General features: G+C 47.6%; 1 long non-coding RNA gene across 1 annotated transcript in view; it reads right to left on the bottom strand.

The window, feature by feature from the left end:
* Positions 1–13780, bottom strand: part of LOC118148882 (uncharacterized) — a 109684-nt gene that overhangs the window by 13964 nt on the left and 81940 nt on the right. The window contains exon 2 of the long non-coding RNA XR_004735929.3: positions 7606–7693. This is a non-coding gene — a long non-coding RNA (uncharacterized LOC118148882). The remainder of the gene's footprint in view (positions 1–7605; positions 7694–13780) is intronic.

The following is a 13780-nucleotide window of genomic DNA, read 5'->3' as shown; positions in this document are numbered from 1 at the left end:
ACATGCCCCTGGTGCTGTTCCCCAGCATCATGTTTGTGTGTGATTGCAAAAGGAACACAGCAGGCAGCCCCACTCTGCGTTCCTTTATTCCAGCTTTTCCATTTCTAGGCTCTTCGTATCTCCTAATGAAGAACTGCACAGCACAGCCCTGCCTGGGTGAGCCCAAGAGACCTCTTCCCTGGAGAAGATATTGGAGAGAGGTTGGGGCTGACTCTGCAACAGGATGAGAGAAGGAATTAGCATTTATTGAGTTCCCGCTGTGTGCTCCCCTGTGCCAGACGGTTTTGCTGATCACTGCAGAAACTCTGGAAGGCAAATGAATTGGAGCCTCTGGATAAAGAAGCAAACGATGAAGCTGGAGTCTGGGCCCAAGTCTGCTCATTTCAAGCCCATGTTCTTCCTGTGTTATATTGGGATGCAGTCAATCTAGAGCAGGAAGTATAAACTCTGTGCCCTCCTTGCCTACGTAATATCTCTTGGGAGCTATAGTGGAGGTAAAATGAAAAGGTAGAAAACACTCTTTATTATTTCTGTTCTCAGGCAGGCATAATAAATTTATGTTCACAAAATCAAATGCCTTGAGTGGTCTGGTGGGATATGTAAACGTGAGTGCCATGATGAGCAGGAACTTGGGGAGAGGGTGTCAGAATGGAACCAGGCCCCACAGACATGCTCCATTGGGAGGCATCAACATTCATGCTTTAAAAATCATTGTTGGCCAAACCAAAGGTGCCTGTGGGCCAAACAGAAGCAAGGGCTGTCATATGCGGACTCCTAACTCATGTGTCCTTCCAGGTGTTGGTCACAGCATATCTTGCCAGGTGCTAGTGTATCCTGCCAAGAGTTTCCTAGGTGTTGATGTTTGGTTTGATTTCTGCATTTCCTAAAAAGGAGAATAAATATACTACCTATACAAATTGCAAGAATACACATATACTGACATATGCATTCATCCTAAACAGGAGGGATGTAAGTGGTGCTACATTGAGAATACACATATACACACACGTACATTTATCCTGAACAGCAGGGGCGTAAGTGGTGCTACATTGAGAATACACATATACACACATACATTCATCCTGAACAGCAGGGGTGTAAGTGGTGCTACATTGAGAATACACATATACACACTTACATTTATCCTGAACAGCAGGGGCGTAAGTGGTGCTACATTGAGAATACACATATACACACATACATTTATCCTGAACAGCAGGGGCGTAAGTGGTGCTACATTGAGAATACACATATACACACACGTACATTCATCCTGAACAGCAGGGGTGTAAGTGGTGCTACATTGAGAATACACATGTACACACATACATTCATCCTGAACAGCAGGGGTGTAAGTGGTGCTACATTGAGAATACACATATACACACATATATTTATCCTGAACAGCAGGGGTGTAAGTGGTGCTACATTGAGAATACACATGTACACACATGTACATTTATCCTGAACAGCAGGGGTGTAAGTGGTGCTACATTGAGAATACACATATACACACACGTACATTCATCCTGAACAGCAGGGGTGTAAGTGGTGCTACATTGAGAATACACATATACACACTTACATTCATCCTGAACAGCAGGGGTGTAAGTGGTGCTACATTGAGAATACACATATACACACACGTACATTCATCCTGAACAGCAGGGGTGTAAGTGGTGCTACATTGAGAATACACATATACACACACGTACATTCATCCTGAACAGCAGGGGTGTAAGTGGTGCTACATTGAGAATACACATATACACACATACATTCATCCTGAACAGCAGGGGTGTAAGTGGTGCTACATTGAGAATACACATATACACACATATATTTATCCTGAACAGCAGGGGTGTAAGTGGTGCTACATTGAGAATACACATGTACACACATGTACATTTATCCTGAACAGCAGGGGTGTAAGTGGTGCTACATTGAGAATACACATATACACACACTTACATTCATCCTGAACAGCAGGGGTGTAAGTGGTGCTACATTGAGAATACACATATACACACTTACATTCATCCTGAACAGCAGGGGTGTAAGTGGTGCTACATTGAGAATACACATATACACACACGTACATTCATCCTGAACAGCAGGGGTGTAAGTGGTGCTACATTGAGAATACACATATACACACTTACATTCATCCTGAACAGCAGGGGTGTAAGTGGTGCTACATTGAGAATACACATATACACACTTACATTCATCCTGAACAGCAGGGGTGTAAGTGGTGCTACATTGAGAATACACATATACACACATATATTTATCCTGAACAGCAGGGGTGTAAGTGGTGCTACATTGAGAATACACATATACACACACGTACATTCATCCTGAACAGCAGGGGTGTAAGTGGTGCTACATTGAGAATACACATATACACACTTACATTCATCCTGAACAGCAGGGGTGTAAGTGGTGCTACATTGAGAATACACATATACACACTTACATTCATCCTGAACAGCAGGGGTGTAAGTGGTGCTACATTGAGAATACACATATACACACATATATTTATCCTGAACAGCAGGGGCGTAAGTGGTGCTACATTGAGAATACACATATACACACATATATTTATCCTGAACAGCAGGGGTGTAAGTGGTGCTACATTGAGAATACACATATACACACGTACATTCATCCTGAACAGCAGGGGTGTAAGTGGTGCTACATTGAGAATACACATATACACACATGTACATTCATCCTGAACAGCAGGGGTGTAAGTGGTGCTACATTGAGAATACACATGTACACACATACATTCATCCTGAACAGCAGGGGTGTAAGTGGTGCTACATTGAGAATACACATATACACACATACATTCATCCTGAACAGCAGGGGTGTAAGTGGTGCTACATTGAGAATACACATAGACACACATATATTTATCCTGAACAGCAGGGGTGTAAGTGGTGCTACATTGAGAATACACATGTACACACATATATTTATCCTGAACAGCAGGGGTGTAAGTGGTGCTACATTGAGAATACACATATACACACATACATTCATCCTGAACAGCAGGGGTGTAAGTGGTGCTACATTGAGAATACACATGTACACACACGTACATTCATCCTGAACAGCAGGGGCGTAAGTGGTGCTACATTGAGAATACACATGTACACACATACATTCATCCTGAACAGCAGGGGTGTAAGCGGTGCTACATTATTCTTTGCACTTTCCTTACTTTCCTCTCAAATTACTTTTCTGTATTAAAAGAAAATGCAGCACGTGACGAGGGCTGAAAGCAACTTGAGTGTCTCAGTCCACCTCACCCACATTACAGATGAAGAAACTGAGTCCGGAAAGAACAGGAGCTTTCCTAGTTTCACAGAGCTAATCAGGAGCAGAGCTGGTCTCGGAGGCCCCAACCCCCAGGCCAGCAATCCTGTCACTGCATATCCATCCATGCACAAGTGTGTGGGCCACAGAGGGGTCTAAGTACTACGTATAGAAATACTTGTAGCAGCCATTACACTGCCTTAGGGTCAGGTTCAGGCAATGTGACAGTGTTCTGCCATCAGGAGAGGACCTGTCAGAATTTACCTGCAAGACCTCCTGGCTGAGTGTGTGTATGAAGACATGAAGATGTGAGCCCGGGATTCTAACCCCACCAACAGTCAACCTGGGCTATATACCTGTCGTGAGAGGCTAGGTGGGAGATGTCCCAAGAAGGATGCCCTTGGCCTGAGCATGGAGCAGTGACGTCCTCTCTGAATGGAGCAAGAGGCTCCGAGCCATTGAGTGAAGAGAGAATTTACTTTAAAACAAATTAAAGGGCCGGGTGCGATGGCTCACGCCTGTAACCCCAGCACTTTGGGAGGCTGAGGCGGGTGGATCACAACGTCAAGAGATCGAGACCATCCTGGTCAACATGGTGAAGCCCCGTCTCTACTAAAAATACAAAAAATTAGCTGGGCATGGTGGCGCATGCCTGTAATCCCAGCTACTCAGGAGGCTGAGGCAGGAGAATTGCCTGAACCCAGGAGGCAGAGGTTGCGGTGAGCCGAGATCGCACCATTGCACTCCAGCCTGGGTGACAAGAGCGAAACTCTGTCTCAAAAAAAATAAAAATAAAAATAAAGAAAAGACGCGGAATGTTAGAGGTGGAAGGAACTCTGAAGAAGAATCAAATTCATTACCAGTGGGTCTTCAGAATCTCTTTGTACTGAAACAAAATAGATTTTCTTGCCTCTGTGCTTCCCTAATGCCACGTATTTAATGCTGGCTTTATCATTTCTCATGACACTGCATCATGTACCATGCCGCCTGCGAATAATGGTTTCCAGTGACTCTCTCAAAGATTGCTACCGTGTGTCCCCGATGATGGCTGCTCAGTCAGTCAGGGCCAACCAGAGACACGGAACCAGTAGGATATGTATGCATACTACAAGATTTGTTGCAAAGAACTGGCTTACATCATTATAGAGCCTGGCTATGGCTAGGCAAGTGTGAAATCCACAGAGGAGGCTGCCAGGAAGGGCAGGCTGGAACCTCCGGACACGAGCTAAGGCTGCTGTCCACACACAGAATTTCCTCTTCTTCAGTAAAGCCTCAGCTCTGCTCTTCGGCCTTTTAAGTGATTGGATGAGGCCCATCAGACTATCAAGGCTAAACTCCTTCACACAAAGTCAACTGCCTGTAGATGCGAAGTCCCTCTGCGATGCCTAGATTCGTGTTTGATTGAATAACTCAGGTCTAGAGTCTAGTTGAGTCGGCACGTAAAACTAACCATCACAACTACCAATGCAGGTCTTATCCAGAGTACGCCGGAAACCATGAACGAGCCTGCATGTTCTGGTCATGTCAAATTTACCGTTTAGAATTTTGTAGCACAGCATGCAACATGTCTTCCAACCCCGTCTTCCCCCGAACTCCCTAGGCTGTAGCCACCGCATTCCTGAACGTTGTGACTGCTTTGAGTGTTAACCACACCCTTTCCTTTCACACCGGTAGTCCGGCTAAGGTCCAAGAATGGTGGCTTAAGACTGACCTAAGAAAACATGGTTTCAGCACATCAATTGACGGGAAGGGAGGACCTTGGCTTTGTGGAACAGGAGTCTTGAAAGCCCTTGGAGAAGACAGGTGCAGCCAGTTCTGGAGGACTGCCTGAAAGGGAGCAGAGCCTGAAGGGGAGGTATGGCGGACGCTCCGGTGTCCAAACTAGGGGGTACACAGAGTGAAATATTCCTGCTGCCTTCAGGTGCTGCAGATGGGCAGCAACATAGTGAGAACCCGACTGGGTAAGAACCAACCCAGGGGCATGGGCACGTGGGTGAGGATGAGGCACGCACAGGTCCAAGTCAGGAGGGCTGCTGAACTGTCTGCAGCCCAGAGGACCGACACTGTCCTGCATCTGATGTGAGTGAGCATCATGTCAGGTCAGCAGCATCAGCACCATCTGGCAGCCCAATGCTGTGAGATAATATTTTCCAAAAAATTATTGTTTTATTTATCATTTTAATTTTTTAGAGACAAGGTCTGGCCGGAGTTTGGTGGCACAAATCACAGCTCAATGAAACCTTGAAATCCTGGGTTCTAGTGATCCTCCCACCTCAGCTTCCCGAGTAGCTGGAACTGCAGGCGCACACCATCACGGCCAGCTAAGTTTTGTATTTATTTTGTAGAGATGGTGTCCCTCTATGTTGCCCAGGCTGGTCTTGAACTCTTGTCCTCAAGCAATCCTCCCATCTTGGGCTCCCAAAATTCTGGGATTATGGGCAGGAGCCACCACGCCTGGCCAAGATTTCTTGACAGAAATACCATAGCTGCCAGTGGAACAGTGTGTGCATCAGGTGGACCTATGACCACTCCATAAACACAAGTCCTGGAGCTCCTCAGCACAGCAGGGCAACCTGTCCACGGAATAGAGGGCGAGAGAGCAGTCCAGAAAGGAGAAATGGGGACTGGGGCTCACATGGTCCTGGTCCATGTGATATCCCACTCAAATAGTCATGCTGGCCGGGCTTTTGGAATGCCTTGAGGAAGGCATTCCAAAACACACTCTGAGTGGGAACATCTTGGGGGGGCTGGGAGTGGAGGGGTGGCAGGGTGGTGCTAAGGCACAGGGATTGGAGCAAGGACCCCACTTACTTGTCAAGATCTGCATGTAATGCTGGGGGAATGAAATTATTGAGGATCACATGGCTGGCTGTTGGCGAACCTGTGCTGTCAGTGAGGTATGACCAAGAAGTTTATGACTAGTAATTGTTGAGGGGCTGAAGCTTGCAAATGCTTTACTAAAAAAGAAAATAGGACAGATTTATGGTAATTCCCATGATAACCCTACTCCTACTCACTTACACTAACGTGCTTTTCTGAGAGGCAGAGGAAAGGAGGGAACTGAAACTAGCCCACCAGGAACATAATATGGCTCCATCTGAGTCTGTTTTCTAGAGCTGGGGAAGGCAAGGATGGCCCATGAGGACCACTGGCCCAGAATGCCAGCATGCAGAGGGCACTAAGTACCGAAGCATCACTGAAACGTAACAAAGTGAAGAAGACAGCAGTTCCCAGAATTCCGAGAAGGCAAACCGTACGTAAGTGGTTCAGGGATGGAGGGGGAGGAGTGGTGACCCTGCTAAAAGACAAATGAAAAACCTAGAAGACAGCAGTCGTTGGTGAGGACAGAGAGCAACTCATGCTCTTCGACGTGCGGCTGGAGCGTAACTGAGTGCAGTCACTCTGGGCAGTTGTCTGGCAGCATCTGCTAATGATAAACATGTGCCTTCCCTATGATCAAACAATTTGTCGCTCCCTATTTCCATCCATGTCTAGTCTATATCCATCTCTCTGATAGAAATGTCTACATATGTTCACCAAAAGCTATTTCTAGATTGCTCACAGCGGCTCTATTCATAGTAGCAGGAACTGGAAACTCTCCAAATGCCCAGCACCAGTAGGATGAATAGATTGTGGGATATTTACACCCTGGAATACAATCAGCAAAGAGGATGAACACTCTTGAGCGACACAGAACAATGTGCATGAATCTCACTTGATGACAAGCAAAAGAAGTCAGACACAAAAGAGAACAACCTATATCATCTCATCCATAAAAAGAACACAAACTGGCAAAGCTAATCTCCGCCATTTGATGTCAAGATAGTGGTTATCCCTGGGAGGAGGCAGGGAGGGAACACGAGGGAGGATTCTGGAATGCTGGTAATGTTATCATTATTTTTAAAAATCTGAGTGCTGGTGACAAGGTGTGTTCAGTCTGTGGAAACACACTGAGTATTCATGATATGTGTAATTTTCCATGTGTAAGTTACATTTCAGCAACAAGTTAAAAGAAAAGAGGGAAGCTCCGTTCTTCCTCCTCTTAGTATTCACCTCCTCTAGGTAAAAATTGAACTAATATTTAAAGAATATTCGTTTGAAGGTGTGACAAATTATTAGCCTGTCCCGGACCCCTGCATGTTTCCCTCTGGCTGCTGTCTCACCCACTGGCCATCCTGCGTGTTGTGGGGGAAAGGTACCGGCTGGGGAACTGCTGTCTGAGATACGATTCCATCCCCGTTACAGCACGAAGAGCTGAATGCAGCGGGGGCTTACCCTTGACGTTTTTCTTTCCATGAACATTCCGCTCTTTCACAGGAAAGGAGTTTGATTCTTCCTTAGCAGCTAGCTGATACTCCAGAAACTGCAAAGGAAATGCCTGTGATTATCATTTTGGTCATGGTTCGACACCATAGCATGAGGTCCTGTTTCCTCCCCTCTTTTCCCTTACCTCTTCTTTGCCTCTTTCCTCCTTCTACCACTTTTCCTTCCTGTCTGCCTATGCCTTCAGTCCCAGGGATGTCCTGGAGAATTGTGGGAACACTGAGATGCTTAGTAGATCCAATGGCTCATCAAACAATCAGGCAAATCTGACTTTAAAATGTGACAATCTTGGCTGGGCACAGTGGCTCATGCCTGTAATCTCAGCACTTTGGGAGGCCAGGGTGGGCAGATCACTAGAGGTCAGGAGTTCAAGACCAGTCTGGCCAACATCCCTAAAAATACAAAAATTAGCCAGGCGTGGTGGCCTGTGCCTGTAGTCTCAGGTACTCGGGAGGCTGAGGCAGGAGAACTGCCTGAACCCAGGAGGCGGAGGTTGCGGTGAGCTGAGATCGCGCCATTGCACTCCAGCCTGGGTAACAAGCACAAAACTCCATCTCAAAAAAAAAAAAAAAAAAAAAAAGAAAACACCTAAAATGTGACCATCTCTTACCAAAGAATCTGCACAAACCATTTAGCTTTCCTTGACTTCAGTTTTCTCATGTGAGCAAAGGGAAAATAATTACATCTGTCTCACCCATTACCGGAGGACTAACTAAAATAAAGTAGCTGATGCCTGGCATGCAATACGTGCTTCGTACATATCTGCCTCCCTGCATTCTACCAAGTTTTGTGGAGAAGTTTCTAACTGGTTGGGGCACAGATGCGTAACAGATGGTTGTTTTTCAATCTAGATTATCTGAAACTGTGCAGTGATGTTTTTGGTTTTCCATGATAGATTACCAACACCTAAAGCCATTTATGTAGCATCGGGAAAAGTGACTCAGCAAGCCAGAGGTAATCGATTACTACTGGAGATAGAGTTTATGACGAGGCCAAATGGATTCCCCACACGACCACCTGTGGGTAAGCCCGTCAGTGTGGCCGGAGGGTGGAAACTAGAAAAGAGGACTCAACGGAGTCGTTGGTTGTCCAAACAGCTTGGGAGATGAGGAGGGGTATTTCTCACAGGCCATGTCCACTGACAGCATTTACCCTCTCCTTATGCTATTTAAATGCTATTTCATTAATTCTGGATTTAATGAAAGTCCAGGCATTAGCAGAGAGAGCAAAAGCCCCAAGTTCTGAGATTTTATTCTCTCTTTGATCCCACTATAGTTCACTCCGTTGTTTCTAGATGATAAGGAAAGATGAGCTTTTTATAAACAGAAGGATGCAGAGGCTGTATCCATTCTTTTCAATCCTCAGACTTTTCTGTTTAAATTTTGAGAGGCCCCTAGTATCAATGGTGACTATTGTCCTGACTCAGATGCTCCAGATAGTTCCTGAAGGGCTCCATGTTGAAGCAGACCAAGAGGTTGACGGAGGAACAGCAGAGAGGCCGTGACAGAAGTATCACCAACTCCCAGCAAAAATCCAGCTCCCACCTGAGAGAAAAAGGACTGAGGGGACATGCATTACCTGAATGTTTGTCTTCTGTCTGACTTCTAGAGATACTTCGCTTAAGCCTCAGTTTCATTTCTTTTTCTGTGCTCAACAATCTCTGCTTTAACCTCTGCTGGTCCCTTTTGGCCACTGGGCTTCTAGAAGGCTTAGAGCTTTGACCTTCCTTGATTCCACCAAAAGCTTTACCTCTAGACCCCATGTCCCAGTCCGTGTCCTCACACCTGGCCCAACCTCGTCATAGCCCCTTAGGGAGTGAAGGAAGTGCTAGGAAGAGACCTAGAACTTACCCCAGATACTAACACTGAATAGGAGTTTCCCAAGAAGATGAGAACGGAAGGCACTGCAGGCAGAGAAATTAGCACTGGCAACAGTGTGGAGCCTGGAATTCGGATTACCTTTTCAGGAATTGTAACTTGGAATGACTGGGATGCATAACAAGGAGGAGAGTAAGCAAAGCTGGAGGGGATGCGGGGGGTGACCATTTATGGATGGTCTTGAATTCTAGGTTAAGGAGTTCTGGATCTAACCTCCCCCCCTCAGAGTTCTCCTGCAATAATATAATTTCCTCAGCAAAATCGCTCATGTTCGAGATGTGATATTTTGACACAGTAGCAGGAACTGCCCTTCTGCCGTCTTCCCTACAGACCCACGCAGATACTGTAATGCAAGCAGGATTATGCCACAGCCCTGCCCACCATAGCGCATCTCCAGTCTACAGGATTGTTGTTCCCTTTGCCTGGAGCTCAGGGCCGTGCAGGCTCTGTCTTTCTCGTTCTCCAGCTGCATACACCATTGTTTCCAGGTGGTGAAACACACTGGGAAAGTGGGGTTACACCACACACCGAAGCTGTGAAGACGAGCAAGATCAAACGTCAGTCTAGGTGGCGGGACTGATAAGCAAATGCGCTGCAAGCTTTGATGATTCCACGTGCACGGCGTCAGAAAAACGGGAGTACTTAACCGTTCCTTTAGCGGAAATTTTAAATATTGACTATTTGCAAAATAAATGGAGACACCCGGTCCTGGAGTCCTGACTGAGACTGAGGCTGGAGGCCCAGCCCGGACGGTACCAGCTGGGTGCCACTCACTCTCCCTGGGTCTCGTTTTCCACTTTTCCAAACGAGGAAAAGCACCCTTGCTCTACCCAACTCACAGAATGATTTTGCAAGATTTAGATGAGATAGTGCGCCCAAACCTCCACAAACTATGATGCCCTTTAGAAATATAAAAGCTTATTGAGGGTATTAATGGGCAGGCTCTGCCTCCAAGGAATCTGACCTAAGAAATGTGGAAACCCAGTTCCACTTTTGCCTGGGGTCATAGGGCTCTGGCTGGGCTCTGTTCAGATTTTTTTGTGCAAAATCACCATGGAAATGGAGATGTCACTAATGGGTGCATAATTTTGGCGCCACATCCAGAATGCCCCTGGACTCTTTTAGGAGTGGGCCAGCAGGGGGGTTGGCTCGTAACCCGTTTTGTTTGTGTTCCCCCAGGAGCCTCTGGATGAAGGTGGAACATGCAGAGTTCAGTATTGATCGTGTTTATGATTTAAACACTCAGAGAATAAGGAATTGACCACTTGGATGTGGTTTCCTGATGCTTTATGACAGATGTGGCCCAGGGACCTCTCCGCCAAGCCTGGGAAAATCATCCTCAGCTGTTAAACAGCTTAATCATTTCTCATCCTGGCATCCTCACTGGTCCACTGGCTCCTCCCTTCCTCCTCTCTTACCTACAAATGCTGACCCTTCCTGGGCTGCTGCCAAACGTAACCTGGATGCTGTGAGCCTCGGGCTGCTGGGCTACCGGGATCGGTGTCAAGAAGGGTAAAGGATCAATGTTTATGGCATGTCTCTTGAAGTACTAGCATGGTCATTTCATTACCAACTTGCAAAATAGGTACCACTGGTCCCATTTTATAGATGAGTAAGTTGAGGCTGATGGATAACTTGCTATGTGAGGGACCCAAGCCAGCCTAATGCTATACTTTTACACACTCTCACTTCATTGCCTCCAGAAGAGCTCAGAGGGGGACAGGAAGTATAACTGACCCTGGGTTGGGAATAAATTGGAGCACTGGACGTGTGCACGGGGAGCCCACCAGGCTGTACTGCAGACGACTCAGTATGCAGTGGGCAGGAAGGAGGGCTGAACAGAGGAGCAGGCAGTTTTCTCCAAAGCTGCTTTACCACAAAAGCCATGAGCCTGAACATAAGTGAGTCTCCACGTCTATATCTGCCTCATCGACACACATCTTTGCAGGCTGCTGTGTGGAGTCTGTCGGTGCTTTCTTTTCTAGTTTAACCTGATTTTCTTGAAGATGGCAGAGCTGGATTTGTCCCTGGAGAGAGCCCGGACATGTTCAGGAGACCGCAAAAGAAGAGCTCGGCAGCCTGGTTCTCACTAAGTCAGGAAGAGGTCCCAGAGCTCTGGGTTCTCACTGGGCCACGTGCACCTGCCTCCTTCTAGGTGTCAGACACTTGCCGCTCGTGGGTATTCTGGCAGAGTTTGGCACCATTCTCTCACACCGAAGAGAGATCCTCATAGGTAGAGCATTGCAAGCTGCAGGCTGTGGCTCAGTTACGTTGCCATAGGACTGTACCAGTCACGATTTTTAGTTGCAGGCAGCAGCCAGCCCTGGCTGACTGAAGCAGAAGAGACTTTGATGGAAAGAGCACTGCGTGGCTGGGGAATCAGCAGGAATGCCGACAGAGGGGTTGGAGAATGAGCAGCCTGGAGCAGCACCGAGAATGCCACGGTGGAAGGGGTCGGGAGAAACTACTGCGCCAGCCATTGAATGTTGGGCACTACCACTGGCATCACTGTCACTCCTGTGCACAGACTTGAAGCTGCAGTAGCGAGAGAGAACTCCACCCTCCCTGCGTCTAGCCCAGGATGGCATGTGGTGGACAGGTCCCGTGTACAGCCTGCGCCTGGCCACAGAGGCTGCTGGGACACCAGTTTCTGCATTTTTGATACCTATGGTGGGAAGCAGCCACTGAAGACAATGAAGACTCATGAAGTGGGAGCTTCTCAAATGAAAAAGGAGTTCAAATACTGGGTGGCCCAATAGAACCATAAATATTCACTATTGTTGCCTTAGTTGAGATTGAGAAGCTGGGGGCAGTGTCAGGGAACTGATGCTATGTCTCTAACAGGTACTGAGTGATTACTCTCTGTGCTAACTACTCTAAATGCAGTATCTCATTTAGTCCTCCTCGCAAGCCTCTCAGGAAATTACTAATATTATACCCATTTTCCAAAGGAGACAGCTGGACTGGACAGGACTCTGGCGCATACCTAGCAGGCAGCTGAGCTGAGGTTCTGGCGTAGGCCGTCTGTCTTCTCAGACCGTGGTCACATTTCATGATTGAGGGCCGGTGAGGAACTTGAGGTAGACTTCTTGAGGTTAAAGCACTGTAATCAGCTGTCCCTAGGGCTTACCATTCCAATTATGCCACACGAACTTCAGTCTTTTTAAAATCCCATCTCAAGGTATTTCTAGGAGTCCCCAGGATGGCTTGTGTGTTATGTGTCAGACCAGGTGGTTGGAGGCCACTGTGCTGCACCTTCCTCTGCTAAGCCCAGGCCCACTGTGGGGACTGCTGTCCAGGCTGAGAAACGCCAGTGTGAACACGGGTGGGCGGGCACTCTCCCGTAGCTGCCATTGGCCACGGTGGAGCTCTCCCCTGGCCCCCTCCCAGACTGCGTCCCCTCTGCTACACTTTACGCCGTTTGACACAACTGTCAGCCAAGCCTGAGCTCCTCCAGGGTCACTGGCCCAGCCCAGGAGAGGCCTCCAGGAGCTGATCTCTGCTGCCCAGCCACAAATGCTCTTGGCCCTCGAGGAGCCTTGCTGAGCCGTGCCAGGGATAGGAGGATCCGCTTCCTTCAGCTCCCCAATACGGATTTCAATGGGACATCAAATTTGGTTTTGCCACTAGCTAAACCCTTTTTTGCCCCCAGACCCACGGAGATCAGCAGCACCCTTCAGGCCCAGGGCAGAAAACTGCTGATTGTGACCTCTTTCCTCCTCTCCTCCCTTTAAGGACCCTGCCTTCCTTTTTCATAATTGGCTGATATCATTCTCCTCCCACTCCAATCTCACATCCGTTAATTTATTTGGTCAACATCAAATATTCATTATGTACCAATTACCTATAAAACCGGGATAGGAATATTGATATTTCATTGTCTCGGCTTGGGTCTTCCTGCGAGCAGACTTGAGACAAGGCTGGGTTGCAGGCTTCTCGTTTGGGAGGTGATGCCAGGAAGCAGGAGTGAGCACAGGAAGAATGAGCAGCGAGGCTAGCGGGGACCTGAGGGTGTGCTGTTGGTTACTGTGTGGCAGTGGGAGCCCGACTGCACTGGCACATCTGAGAAGCACATGTGAGTCTCCCCGCATTGTCCTCCTGAGGGAAGCGAGGCAGCTTATCCTCAGCTCCTTGCCTCCCCAGTGGAGAGGTGCCCAGGGAAGGGAATGGGAAGTTGGTGGTCACCTGCCCCGACCTTTAGAGGGCTGAGCTGATTTCTGCAGCTTCAGCATGTCTTTAAGGCAGACAGG

The sequence above is a fragment of the Callithrix jacchus genome, chromosome 17 (assembly GCF_049354715.1).
Source record: "Callithrix jacchus isolate 240 chromosome 17, calJac240_pri, whole genome shotgun sequence".
In the NCBI taxonomy this organism is placed as follows: Eukaryota; Metazoa; Chordata; class Mammalia; order Primates; family Cebidae; genus Callithrix; species Callithrix jacchus.
This window is presented reverse-complemented; position numbering and strand designations above follow the sequence as displayed.